This window comes from Boleophthalmus pectinirostris, unplaced genomic scaffold, assembly GCF_026225935.1.
Source record: "Boleophthalmus pectinirostris isolate CB_2022bp ecotype Guang Dong unplaced genomic scaffold, ASM2622593v1 HiC_scaffold_4, whole genome shotgun sequence".
Lineage (NCBI taxonomy): Eukaryota > Metazoa > Chordata > Actinopteri > Gobiiformes > Gobiidae > Boleophthalmus > Boleophthalmus pectinirostris.
In genome coordinates this window covers 505,026-518,550 of record NW_026571353.1, presented here as the reverse complement: position 1 = coordinate 518,550, position 13,525 = coordinate 505,026, and positions in this window count along the sequence as shown.

Sequence of the window (13,525 nt, the reverse complement as noted above, 5' to 3'; positions counted from 1 at the left end):
GAGGAGCAGTAAGGAGTGCAGAGAGGGGTGCGTGGAGATTCAGTATGAATGAAGCTACTACTACAACATGCAGCTGCAAGCGGACTCTTTCTTTGCATTAAAAATTACGTTTTCAGACATAGACATTCGTGTCCTGAAAAACATTTGTCTAGCTCTTGGAAATAAAGTACATTTTCATAATAAGCAGAAGTTACCTGTCCAGAAGTAATTTGTGGACCAGTGCGTCAGTCTTTAGACCCTTCGTCTGCTTCAGTTGCGCCATCGCTGGAATGAATCTTCAAGAATCACCTTAGTTTGGCTTCGCTGCTTTTCCCCTTGTCTTCTTCTTTCAGCGACCTCAAAAACAGACTTTCTTTTGCGGCTAACTGCTCCTGGATTCTTGTCTGCCATTTGTGTTAACTGTGAGGAAGATATAGGTCAAAAAAGCCGCTAAGAACTGTTGCGTTGGTGGAGTAAACAGCGTCTGTGGACTGTGTGACAGACGTACATAAACCACGTAACGGCGGCGCGCAGGCAAGTCAGTTACGCTAGAAACGTAGGGAGTTTGATTGACAGCCTATCAGCTAATAGATAACGAGGCAGTCTCGTTATCTATTGGCAAATGTTTAGCCCCACCACATTCAGAGTTGATGAATTTTTATTCTCTTTTTTTTGGTCATCATAATTACAAGGCTACTGCATCTCTACAATGCTATCATTGACAATTGGAAAACAAAAAAAATCCTCCATACAACCTTTAAATTTGGATATTTTCAACCTTGGAACTGTCAATTTGTACTGAACAAAAGATAAAAGGAGCTGTTCACATGAAAACGACTGCTTCATGACATCACAAGTTGGAACTGAGCATTTGGAGCTTTGGAAATGTGAATGAAACAAAACACGGTTCCGGGTTTGTGTTTAACAAGGTAACAACAGTTCAACTTGGCTTAAAAGCTCAAGACTCCACTTTGTGTAATATAGGACCTTTAAATATTTAATAGATAAAAGACAGATATGTAGGACGTAAAAACTGTCCCAGATGTTCTTACTAAAATGGAATGTGTATTCTCTCCCTGTGCTCAGCCGCTCTCAAGATGTGACATTACTCACAGCCCGACAAATTGTAATGGTCAGTATTACATTTATATTATTATTGATACTGTAATACTTGATTGCGCTATCAGGTGGCGCCCCTTTTATTTTCTATTATACTGTAAGTCACAGGTCACAGGTCACTCGCTTATTGCGATGCTGTGTAATGTAATGGACACACACCTCTGTGCTCTACAACTCAAGTAATGTGCGGTACCGGTGTTAAACGGACTATTTCCTATTTCATGTATGATTCAGACTTAGCGCCGTGGAGACCTGGCATAGTATGGTTTCTAAATGTGTAATAAACCAAGTATCAGTGGAAATCAGTAAGTCTCGCTCTTCTCTCAGCTATCCCAGAGCACATGTTAAGGGCTATAGCTAGCGCTCTCCGCCGGATCACTACCACACGTTACAACTGGCGCCCGAACAGTTTTTCTCTGGACTTCGGTCAAGTTTCTGGACACCGCCAAGGACTCAGCTGCCTCACGTAAATGCGTCTCGAACTTCCACCCGTTTCATCGGACAGCCGGTCGGCTTTTACCTGTCATCGCTTCAGCAGCGTCTCTGGTGGTAACCAACTAATTCCTGGATATTACAGCGAGTTTGTTGCCGCTTTTCCTGCGGTGGAAACAGAAAGCTAACTTTATAACTCAAGACACCGTGGATCTGCAATACGGACCGAACCACTTTGGATTTAATTTAGCCCCTGAAAAAACAAAAAACAAAAAAAAAACTGAACTTTATGTGCCACTTGAAGCGACGCGGGATGTTTATACACCCTCTTTGAAATATACGGACATTCCCCCTGTCTCCAGCAATTAGACGGTCCCGGACTTGACTCCGTGAGTGCTGACCTTAGCGACTACATTTAAAATATCACTGCTAGTCATATACACGTGGTTTTAGACGACAGTAGTCTTCTTTCGCATTGGACTTTAGCTCTCAGGTTTTTCTGTAGTTAAGCCATTACTACATTGGCACTAACGTTAATTTCGGGTGCTATTATAGCTGCTTTTCCAAATTTATTATTGACCAGCATTTTTACGTCTGTTGTAGATGTTAAGTCAGTTTAGCCTATTCCTTACTGATTTTTCACTTTTATTACTACATACGGACAGTGCTGTGCTCATATTTTTTTTCTAAAGCACAATGGCCCATTACTTGGACGCACAGGACCACGAGGACTGTGACTCTGACATGGAGCTTATTTCCTTACCAATGCAGAATATTATAAATGAAAACAAACCGGACCTTCATCAAGAAGTAGTCAATTTAAAGGCAGAAGTTAACAGACTTAGTGACTCACTGGACATGCAAAAGAGTATGCTTAAGCAGTGGGACCGTCTCAACAATGAAAACCCCACTCATCCTGCGGCCCAGCCGTCCAACATTTTCCCAATGGCTGCTTCTACACCATATGTACCCACCGCAAACAGAGCTGATCCTGCGGTCAACCCTCAACATACCAACCACTTTCTCAGCTCCCACACGCTGGAGCTGACCAACACTTCACGAGCGATCGCAGCGGCCTTGCATCATGCCAAACTAGAGCCTCGAGTGTTTGCAGCAGACCATGGGGTACAGCCAGATGATTGGTTGCAAGCTGTCACAACATACAAATCCTCATTGAACCTTTCTGATGGACAATTATTGACTGAACTTCCACACTTCCTCGCCAAAGAACCTAGCAAATGGTTCAGAGCCCTGAGCTCCCACATCACATCATGGGCTCAGTTTTGTCAACTGTTCCAAACTGTCCTTCTACCTGCAGACAACCAGGAGCGCATACTAAGAGGTCTTCTGGATCGTGTCCAGGCTCAAGATGAGCCTCTACCAACTTTTGTTGCCCACATGCTGAGTGAGTTTAACAAACTGAAAAGTCCACTACCTGAAAGAGAACAGATTGAACTGATTAGAAAGCATTCTCTTGAAAAGTACAGAGTTGCACTTTATGGCACTCGCATCACTTCAGTAATGGACCTTTTGCTACGCGCTCATGAGCTCCACTCTATGCTTGGACCAAGTGGACCACAGCCTTCACCTCGTTACAAGGAGCAGCGTAAACCTGAACCCCACTGTTTCAGATGTTCTCAACCAGGGTTCACCAAGCGCACCTGCCCCAACTGCAACAATCCCTCTCCAACGACACATGTCACTGTTGAAGCTGCGGGGCCTGGTCCGGTGCAACCACCTCAACCACCTGGTCCCCCAGACTTGGACCATCAAAGGACTGACAATAACAACACCCCAGCCCGCGCCCAAAACAGGCAGTCGGGAAACTACAGAGGGGGGAGGACATTTCACAGAGGCCACCCTCCCTCCAGACGCTAACTGAGCCTCACCTGCCGCAAGATGGACCAATCTTAGGACACTTAGAGGACAATTTTTCCAAAGTCCACTGGAATACACCTCTGAGAACAAAACTGAACTTTAATGCTACTTCCGTAGAAGCTACTCTTGACACGGGGGCTTCTCTTTCCGTTGTTAGAGCCGACCTCATTCTAGTTAATGACACCCACCACAACAAAACACATGAATGGAATTGCCCACCTTGCCAATAACGCTCCTTGCATTCCAGAAGGTGTCACTTGGCTGAATGTTGGGTTCATGAACAAAAACTTTTACCAACGTTTTGCCATTATCCCAAAGCTGTCTACTCCTTTCATCCTGGGAATGGACTTTATGACAAGAGCTTCTATTTCCATTCATATTCCAACAAGAACTGTCTTCATGGACGACATCCTCTGCCCATTCACGGATGAAGAGGGGGACAGTCCATTTGATTACTCGGATGTGCCTGAAGCTATAATGTCTATGGACACACTACACTCTGACCTCACATCAAAAATGTCAGAGGCCAACCTCACCGAGGACAACAAAAATGCCTTGGTCAGCCTCCTCGCCAAGTTTGGACCAATGTTTGATGGCCGTCTTGGTCAAACATCACTCACCGAACACATCATTGAAACAGGTGATGCTAAACCTGTGAATCTGCCACCTTATCGCACGGCACCTGCTAAAAAAACGTGTGATTGAAGAACAGGTGCAACAAATGTTAAAGGACAATATCATAGAACCTTCTTCCAGTCCATGGGCCGCTCCTGTAGTCATTGTTAACAGGGCAGCTACAGACCCCAGATTTTGTGTGGACTTTAGAGGTCTCAACCAAGTAACACGAAAGGACTCATATCCCTTACCTCGGGTAGATGAAGCATTAGATTTTCTAGCCAGGGGTAAGTTTGTCACAACACTAGATTTAGCACGAGGCTATTGGCAGGTTGCCGTTGCAGAGGAGTCTAGACCAAAGACTGCTTTTATCTCTCATTGTGGTCTTTTCCAGTTTCGGGTGCTACCCTTTGGGCTCTGCAACGCGCCTGCAACATTTCAAAGACTCATGAACTCAGTGCTTGCAGGCCTCATTTACGAAACATGTGCAGTTTACCTGGACGATATTGTCGTCGCCTCTCCTACCTTTGAACAGCATCTGGCAGACCTTGAAGAAGTGCTCGGCAGACTCCAAGCTGCTGGTCTGTCGCTGAAACTCAAAAAGTGCCAGTTCTGCCTAAAGGAACTCACCTTCCTCGGCTACCGCATCACGTCTTCAGGTATTAAGCCGGACCCGGACAAGATCAAGGCGGTGATGGAGTTCAACACCCCGACTACAGTGAGACACGTCCGACAGTTCCTCGGCCTGACCGGATACTATTGACGCTTCATACAGGATTACGCTCGTCACGCGGAAACTCTGCACGCGCTCACGAGGAAGGACGCCATTTTTCACTGGGACGACAGTTGCCAAAAAGCTTTCGATATTTTAAAAAGACGAGTCACATCGGCCCCTGTTTTGTCATTTCCAGATTTTAGGCGCCCCTTTTTCATTCACACTGACGCATGTGATATTGGTCTTGGTGCTGCTTTAGTGCAAAAAGATGACAAGGGTCACGAGAATGTTGTGGCATTTGCTAGCCGCTCCATTCACAAAGCTGAACTCCCCTACAGCACTTCAGAAAAGGATTGCCTCGCTGTGATTTGGGCCCTTGAGCATTTTCGTCCATATGTTGAGGGTATGCATGTCACTATCTATACAGACCACAATAGTCTCAAATGGCTTATGTCACGTCAGAATCCCACTGGCCGGCTTGCCCGCTGGTCACTTCGCCTGCAGGACTTTGTTTTCACTATAGTGCACAAACCTGGCACACGCAATAAAGTCCCAGACGCACTGTCGCGTAACCCACTGCCCCTCGCTTGTGAAGGCCCCATAGATCTCTTGCCCGAGCATGCTGTCATTGGCAGTTTAGACTTTCGCGCCCTGCCCCTGTTTTGTTTACAGATCGTTCTCATGTCAGACAGTTGCAGCTAGATGACCCTGTTGTTGGTCCACTGCTGAAAGATATTGAAAATGACTCAGAAATTTATTTAGACAATAATAATCTGTCACAGTATGTTGTTTATGATTCACTTCTCTACTACAAAGACTCTAAAGCCACATGTACCTTGCATCATTTAAAGGAGCTTAAGTTATATGCCCCTATATCTATTAGAGGTACCTTACTGGATTATTACCATGACCACCCCACTGCAGGTCATCTTGGTGTTTCAAAGTCTCTAGCTAGATTACGTCTCAGATTTTTCAGGCCAAAAATGGCATCTGATGTTAAACATTATGTGACTTCCTGCTCAGTCTGCCAACTCACGAAGCCTAGCCAGAGAAAACCAGCAGGTTTTATGGTTCCCATTGTACCGTAGAAACCCTGGGAGTATGTAGGTGTAGACTTTGTTGGTCCTCTACCCCGTACCCCGGCTGGTAATGCATACCTGATTGTGTTTGTAGACTATTTTTCAAAATGGGTGGAGGCGAGTGCTGTTAGAGAAGCCACGTCTCAGACTGCAGCTGGTAAATTTGTTACTGACATTTTTGCTAGACATGGTGCACCTACCTACCTGATTTCTGACAGAGGGTCTCCTTTTGTGAGTGAACTGTTTGAACATGTTGTTTCTGCCTTAGGTTCTGTACACAGACTCACTACAGCATATCACCCTCAGACTAACGCTACTGAACGTGTCAACCGAACACTGAAAACTGCCATCTGTGCCTATGTAGGTGACAAGCACACTTCTTGGGACAAGTACCTCCCCCACATTTGCTTTGCCCTGCGTACTGCCCCTCATGACAGTACTGGACTAAGCCCATCCATGATGCTGTATGATCGTGAACTAGACACCCCACTTGACCGTATCACTCAACCCTCTAGTGATGGTGTTGATGAACCAGGTATCCCTTACCCTGAGACTCTCCGAGCCTCCCTACAGGAAGCTCATGACCATGCCAGAGCAGCTCTTGACTATAGTCATGACAAACAAAAATGCTACTATGACTTAAGACGTCGCCATGCCACTTTTAGTGTCGGTCACCTTGTGAGAGTTAAGACCCACCCTAGGTCAGATGCTCAGTCTAACTTTACTGCTAAACTAGCGCCCCTATTCGAAGGCCCACTGCGCGTTGCACAGAGACTTGGTGACGTTAACTACAGACTCACTAGAACAGACTCTGGTACCGATGCTGGTGTTTATCCTGCTGTGAATATGCAACCTTTCCATACTTGGGACTCTCTCTCTGCCAAAGGACACTCTATTTCGCCTCCTGCTGAGTGTGGGAGCTCTGAAGTTTTGGACACTGACAATGTTGCCCCTAGGGCCCTCCCCACTCCACAGGTGGATGATGTAATGGCTGAAAATGACTTGGATTCACTCCCTTTCGCTTTGCCGGACATTGACTCTGTTCCTATATTGGACAGCCCCTCACCCAGGTCTAACCCAGACCTGGGCCCTGGACATTACAACCTCAGGCCCAGACGTTACCCCAGGATCACCTCTGGCTGGGAGGACAGAAAATGGACTAATGCCTTTCATTCTGACAAGCTTGATCTGAAATAGACTGTTTTTGTTTGCTTAGATATTTCCGTGCCCATTTATTGCACCACTGTTCAATATTAGAAGGGTGTAGATGTGTAGTTACTCTACTTGACCCGAGTTTTTGCATAGTACCAAGTGAAGTTCTTATAGCTTGGTGAATTACAAAAAAAAAAAAAAAAATCCACTGTACTTGCGAATTAATATTTTTTGTTTTTTTGCCAAAAGTAAGTTTTATTTTTGCATTGCCTTTACCCTGTGTAAATGCCAGCCTTAACTGTAATCTGTGTATGGAATGTTGTAAGGTATGGTTCAGTTGGGTTCCTCAGTTGTGTACGGCTGGGGACAGCCTTTTTCTTACCAGGGGGGACTATGTAACGGTCAGTATTACATTTATATTATTATTGATACTGTAATACTTGATTGCGCCATCAGGTGGCGCCCCTTTTATTTTCTATTATACTGTAAGTCACAGGTCACAGGTCACACGCTTATTGCGATGCTGTAATGTAATGGACACACACCTCTGTGCTCTACAACTCAAGTAATGTGCGGTACCGGTGTTAAACGGACTATTTCCTATTTCATGTATGATTCAGACTTAGCGCCGTGGAGACCTGGCATAGTATGGTTTCTAAATGTGTAATAAACCAAGTATCAGTGGAAATCAGTAAGTCTCGCTCTTCTCTCAGCTATCCCAGAGCACATGTTAAGGGCTATAGCTAGCGCTCTCCGCCGGATCACTACCACACGTTACAAAATAAATGACATTTACTGGATTTCCTTCCATTTTGTGCTCTGTTACTCGGACGCTGCTGCTGTTGCACAAATGTACCCCGAGCCGCTATCTGTGACATAAGGCGGGATAGGTGGGCGGTGGGATAGTGGCAGTATTGATTCACCGCAGTATTCTTGAGTTTCTTGTGAAGCTGGAGTCCGGACAGTCCCATTATGCTCCCGTTTCACAGGCTTTTTAGGTCCGACATCACTCGTGCCACTGGAGCATTAGCAGGCGCGAGCTGCACTAGATCAGGTGCAGGCATTTGTCAGGGATCATGTGTATCTTTAACTGCACTTTGTCAGGTATCATGTGTATCTTTAACTGCAGTTTGTGGACGATTGTCATAACGCACTCGTTGTCTGCAGTGCACTGAGCCTGAGGGGAGCGCAAGAGCCAGAGCGAGTGCAGTACATAGTTTACAGCTCTTGTATTACACAAAATAGACTCTTGTGAGTTTTAAGCATGGCCTCTATATTTAAATGGACATAGCTAATGTGCTAACCGCCGTGTCCCAAATAGGAAGTTCTCATGAGGCTCTTCTGGCTCCTACTGACCCTGGCTCCCATTGACTTACACTGGGGTATTGTCACCCATAGCTCTGTAACTGCTGCAGTGAGCCACGTCATTTTAGTTTTAAAATGTTTGTACTAATCCACTCTATATGATCCTGGTGTTTGTTTATTTGTTTTTCTCACTAGTTTGTCCATTAAAAAAAATATATGGCTAATATAGAGCCTGGCACCAAATTCACTCCTGGAATCATTCATTTGACTGGAGCTGAACGGTGTGGATGACGTCACATTCACTTAGTCCACTTCTTTATACAGTCTGTGGCTTTAAGTCATGTTCTAACGCTGTTCCCTCCTCAAAACCAAACTCAGGGTTGTGTTTTGTTTCATTCACATGTGTGAGTGCCTCTTTATTATTTGTCTGTCTACATCTCCAAAGCTCAAAATGCTCTGTTTCAATGTTCAATGCAATTCCAAGTCTGAAATTATCTAAATGATTCCACTGAGTTTAAAACACAGCGGGGCATTTCTTGCATTACCACATGACATCACAAGGTGAAACAGAGCGTGAATACAGCCTTAATATGCAGGGTGTGTGAATGAAACAAAATAAAAATTACTCAAACATGTATGAATCACTCCAAATAATAAACACAGAGGTCAGTGAGAATTAAACAACTACAGGCCTGTCCACAAGACAATGTGTTTTGTCAAAACAGAGAAGTTTGTATTTGTTTTGGTGTTTTGGGTTAAGGTTGCTTGTCTAATAATTCTCATCCAAATCTTATGGCTAAAAACGAAAACTTATGTTTAACTTTTGCAAAACAAAACAGCTATATTTTTGGGATACATCTAAAATCGGCTAAATTACCTTAAAGTTTTAAAAAACAGTGATGAGATTTGTATTATTCAATATTATTATCATTGTTAGAGCGCCACATACAGGTGTGGCATGTGTATTACATTGTTTTCACTCCGTGCTCCGTTGTCGTCTGGTCGTGAATATTTCTTGATCCGACATGTGTGTGGACACACATTTTTTTCAGCCCATAAAAGAAAAAATCCAGGAGCGTTGTTATGTGGACGTAGCCTACAACATGGTTAAAAGCTCTAAAAAGTCACGTTTACAGAACAGGTCTGCTTTATTATGTTCTTATTCCTGTTGATCTCACAGATCACTCACACACTGCAGTCTTACTAAGGGGAGCAAGTGTCTTGCTCAAAACACAGTAGACATTCAGTGGTTAGAGCTGAAACTGAACCACTGACCTTTAATCATTGACCTACTAAACACCATTTAAAGCTGTCAAGTTCATTAGATTTTTTCCCCTGTAGATGGCTGATGTGAAACCAGCTGATTTACTCGTAGACTGTGATGGAAGTTTAACATTTTTATGTCAAATTATAATAATCTATTATTGCATACTTTATCACAAATAATATATATATGGAAGCTGAAAAACAATGGTTTTATCCTTCGAAATAGAAAAGTAAACTTACATTTCTACATTGGGAATTTAAAAGTACTGTTTATTTTATGTTATAAAGATAAACATAGGCATTTAAATGGGATTTAATCTAGTTTATCTTCGACCTTCAATTCAAATCTGATGACAGGATTTGAAAGGCTCTGTACATGTTAGATATGATATTCCTTATTTGTCCACACATTGCACACACACATAAACACTCACTCACATGAACATACACAGATACACACACACACGCACACACACACACACACTCCTCTGAGGTGTGGCTGAGGCGGTGTACCAGGCAGGGGCTCGGTGGTGCGTTGACAGGAGCATTGACAGGGGCATCGATCGGCAGGTGGAGGTGACGGGGGTCCCGCTCTCAGCTATGTGTCGCACAAAAGGGGCGAGGTCCCTGTGGAGGCTGGACGCGGCTGCAGCCTTGGTGTTGTTTTGGTCCATTCTTTCAGCATCAGGTAGAATGCTCCTATTGTCCAAGAACGCCTCACGCACACACGCACACACTCACACTCACACACACACACACAACACTCTAATGGACTCTACAACTTGTGTAAGTAAAAACACGCTGAGGACGGATCCGACAAGAATGTGACCAACAATAAGTGAGAGCTGACAGCTCACCCCCCCCCCCACCACACACAACACACACACACAGCCCCTCCTTCCCTCACTGTGTCAGGGGACGAGAGTTTTCTACACTAAAGTCACTTCATAACGTGCTCCTGCTGTTTGTGTGCTGTTACTGTGTCTGCTGCCATGATGGTCCCAGGCAGCTCATCTGGCCCTGTGACGACCAACAAGACGCAGCTGAAGTGCCTTGCTCAGTTGTACTGTTTTTTTTAACATAATCTGAGGGGCTCATCAGCAACATTTTAGCCAAAAATAAACTAAAATAGAAACATGTTTTGTGGTTGTTTTTATTGCACAGAAAAACATAAAATAACTGCATCATTATTGTGAGCGGACTTGCATTTCCATAAACTCCTGTTGGGCATTGAGGAGGGTATCTTCTTGTCTCCATGGAAAAGTTGTTCCTTTGGCAATAATATTCCACAGATTGGCATAAAATTTATTTATCTCTATGGAGGTCCACTTTCTGTCTCCATGGAATCATGCAGGTGATGAGCCACCTCCAAAAGTTACAATAAATGGGTTTTAGAATCAAAAATCAGATAGTAAAAATCAATAGTAAAACTAGTGGAGAAACAACATGCTCATTTCAACAAGTAAAAAAATATCTGAAATACTAACATAAATGGGATTAAATCAGACCTTTTCTGAACAGTTTCATCTTGAGTTTTATCAAAACTATAAGACCACGTGGTGTAATAAATATTTAGTGTTAAAAAATACAATATTGTTTGAAAATGAGCTTTAAAATGATCATTTGGGATTCAAAATCTATTTTTAGTATCAAACTATCAAGTTTGAAATGCAACAGGCTGTTGTGGTTTAAAGGAACTGTATGTAAGAACTTCATGAACTTGACCTGTGTCCCCAGATATGAGATAAACATGTTCAAATCAAATATAGCTTTTACTGATAACAATTGTAAAGCTAATCAGTTCTTTTGGTTCTCAAGATGATTACCCAATCAGGAAGCAGAATGAGCCTCACATAAGTCTCTCATTTGGGTTGCCAGTATCAAAGCTGAAGTCCAGTTGCTTTAAACCTAAAATGGCTCTTTCTCTGATCTGAATGGTCACTAAAACCCCAGCACCTGCACCAATGAATGAGACAAACTTGGATGTGTCTCTATCTGCATCTTAAAGTTCTGGAAACACAGGTTCATTTGTGATTATAGTACCTTTTAAACCTGTACTTTGTTGTAGTTTGTCACAGTTTGATGTCTCTTTTGAGTCTTTGCTTATCTCTATTGGATTTATTTAGACTAATAATTGTGTTGTTAGTATCTAGTGTACAATAGAGAAATGAATGGTCCCTGCCTCAACCTCTTGGCCCAGCTGCTCCTTCCTTATGACTAAATGGAGAAATGGTATTATGTATATATGAAGTGGGCCAGTGCATGTCTGAGGATATAGTGTATAATATCTGATAGAGCCACATCAAAGTGGAAGAGCTTGTTATCTGTACTATTTAACAATGCTATTCAGATTTCAATGCCCGCATTGAAGTGGCTGTCTCTTTTCTTGATCCGCTGCAGGTACTGCCACAGAAATAGCGAGCTACCAGCATCCAAATATCCACACACACATTGTGCGCTACAATGGGCCGAGTGCAGGCTGAATGCTTAAATGTGGGTGCGGGGGCGGGGGTGTACTTGAGCAGCCATTCAAGCCCATCTCTGACATATTCCCCGGCCTTGAAGTCTGTGCGGAGCTGCAGCGCTCTCCGCCTTTGTTTACGGATCACGGCTTGTTTACTCCGCAGCCAGAGCCAGCCCTCCGGAGATGTGGGCACAAGATGTTTTATCTCTTGTCAGGGCCTGCTTCAATTAAATTAATGGAATCCATTCAGCTCTCCTCTTTCCTTTGCTTTCAGGGCCTCGGCGCACTGCAGAATACATTAAAAAGATCTTAGAGTCTTAAGATAGAGCAACAGCATTAGCTCTGCAGCCACCTCCCTCTCTGCACCAGTCCTTTCTCCAAAGACTTCCACTAAGACACTGAGACACTGTGTTTGAGCCTCAATTAAACCAGATTAAGACCATTTAAATGTGCTCTTAATTGGATTCATAATTACTTGATTGTTTTATGAACGTTTGGTCCTAACCCCAGCTGGGAGATATTCGAAATCCACATTTCCACAAACAGGCTTTTGTTTTTCCCTTATAGCACGAGCAGTGTGGGCCTGACTCCAGTGCAGGCACACTACTACAGGTGCTACAGTTTGAGGCACTGTCCACACCGTCTCCCTCTATCCCCGATGGGGCAGCATGTGCAACAATACAGATGAGTGTAAAGCTCAAAGTGAATGGTTTCTAAGACCCAAACTGTAGCTGACATAGGACCCAATATATGTTATAAACATACCATTTCACTCAACCCCAGCTAAAACTGTATGACCAAATCACAGTCTTTAAAACAGGGCTCTCCAACCTTTTACGCTTGGTGAGCTACCTTCATGAAACGAAAATGCCAGAGAGCTACTCATTTTGGTTGTCGCAAGAAATTAAGAAACAAGAAGAGCTATAGCTGCTTTGGGCGGGGTACAGTTAGATGCCTATTAAACATAAGCCATTATCCATTTATTAGTGCACAAGTTAGGCATCAAAATGAGACATTTACAATGGTAATTAATCAGATTTTCGTTATTAAGCGCAGTACATATAATTCAGAAATCCTTTGGCGAGCTACTTGGAAGGGGGTGGAGAGCTCCTGGATTAAAAGTTCACAGCTCACGATTCATGTTCTCACACTATACGAACTACTTCAACAGTGAAACCCTCACGAGAGGCAATTGGTTTGATATACTTGCAACCTACGATTGCCGATTGGGAGCTGATCTTGAGGTATTAATAATAAAATACATTTAAAAAAAAATAATAATAATAAATAAATAATAATAATAAAAAAAATAAACCAACAGGAACGGTTCATATAAAAGGCATGTAGGTTTGTTGTTGGTGAACAGGGAATGATTTAAATATAGCAAATACTTACACATCTTTTAATAAATGAATTTTCATTTTAATATATTTTTTTAATATAACCTAGCTATAATTACCAAAATAACCCTCATTTTGGACATCCAAATATGTGTACAAAATGACTGGAAATGTGGTTAAT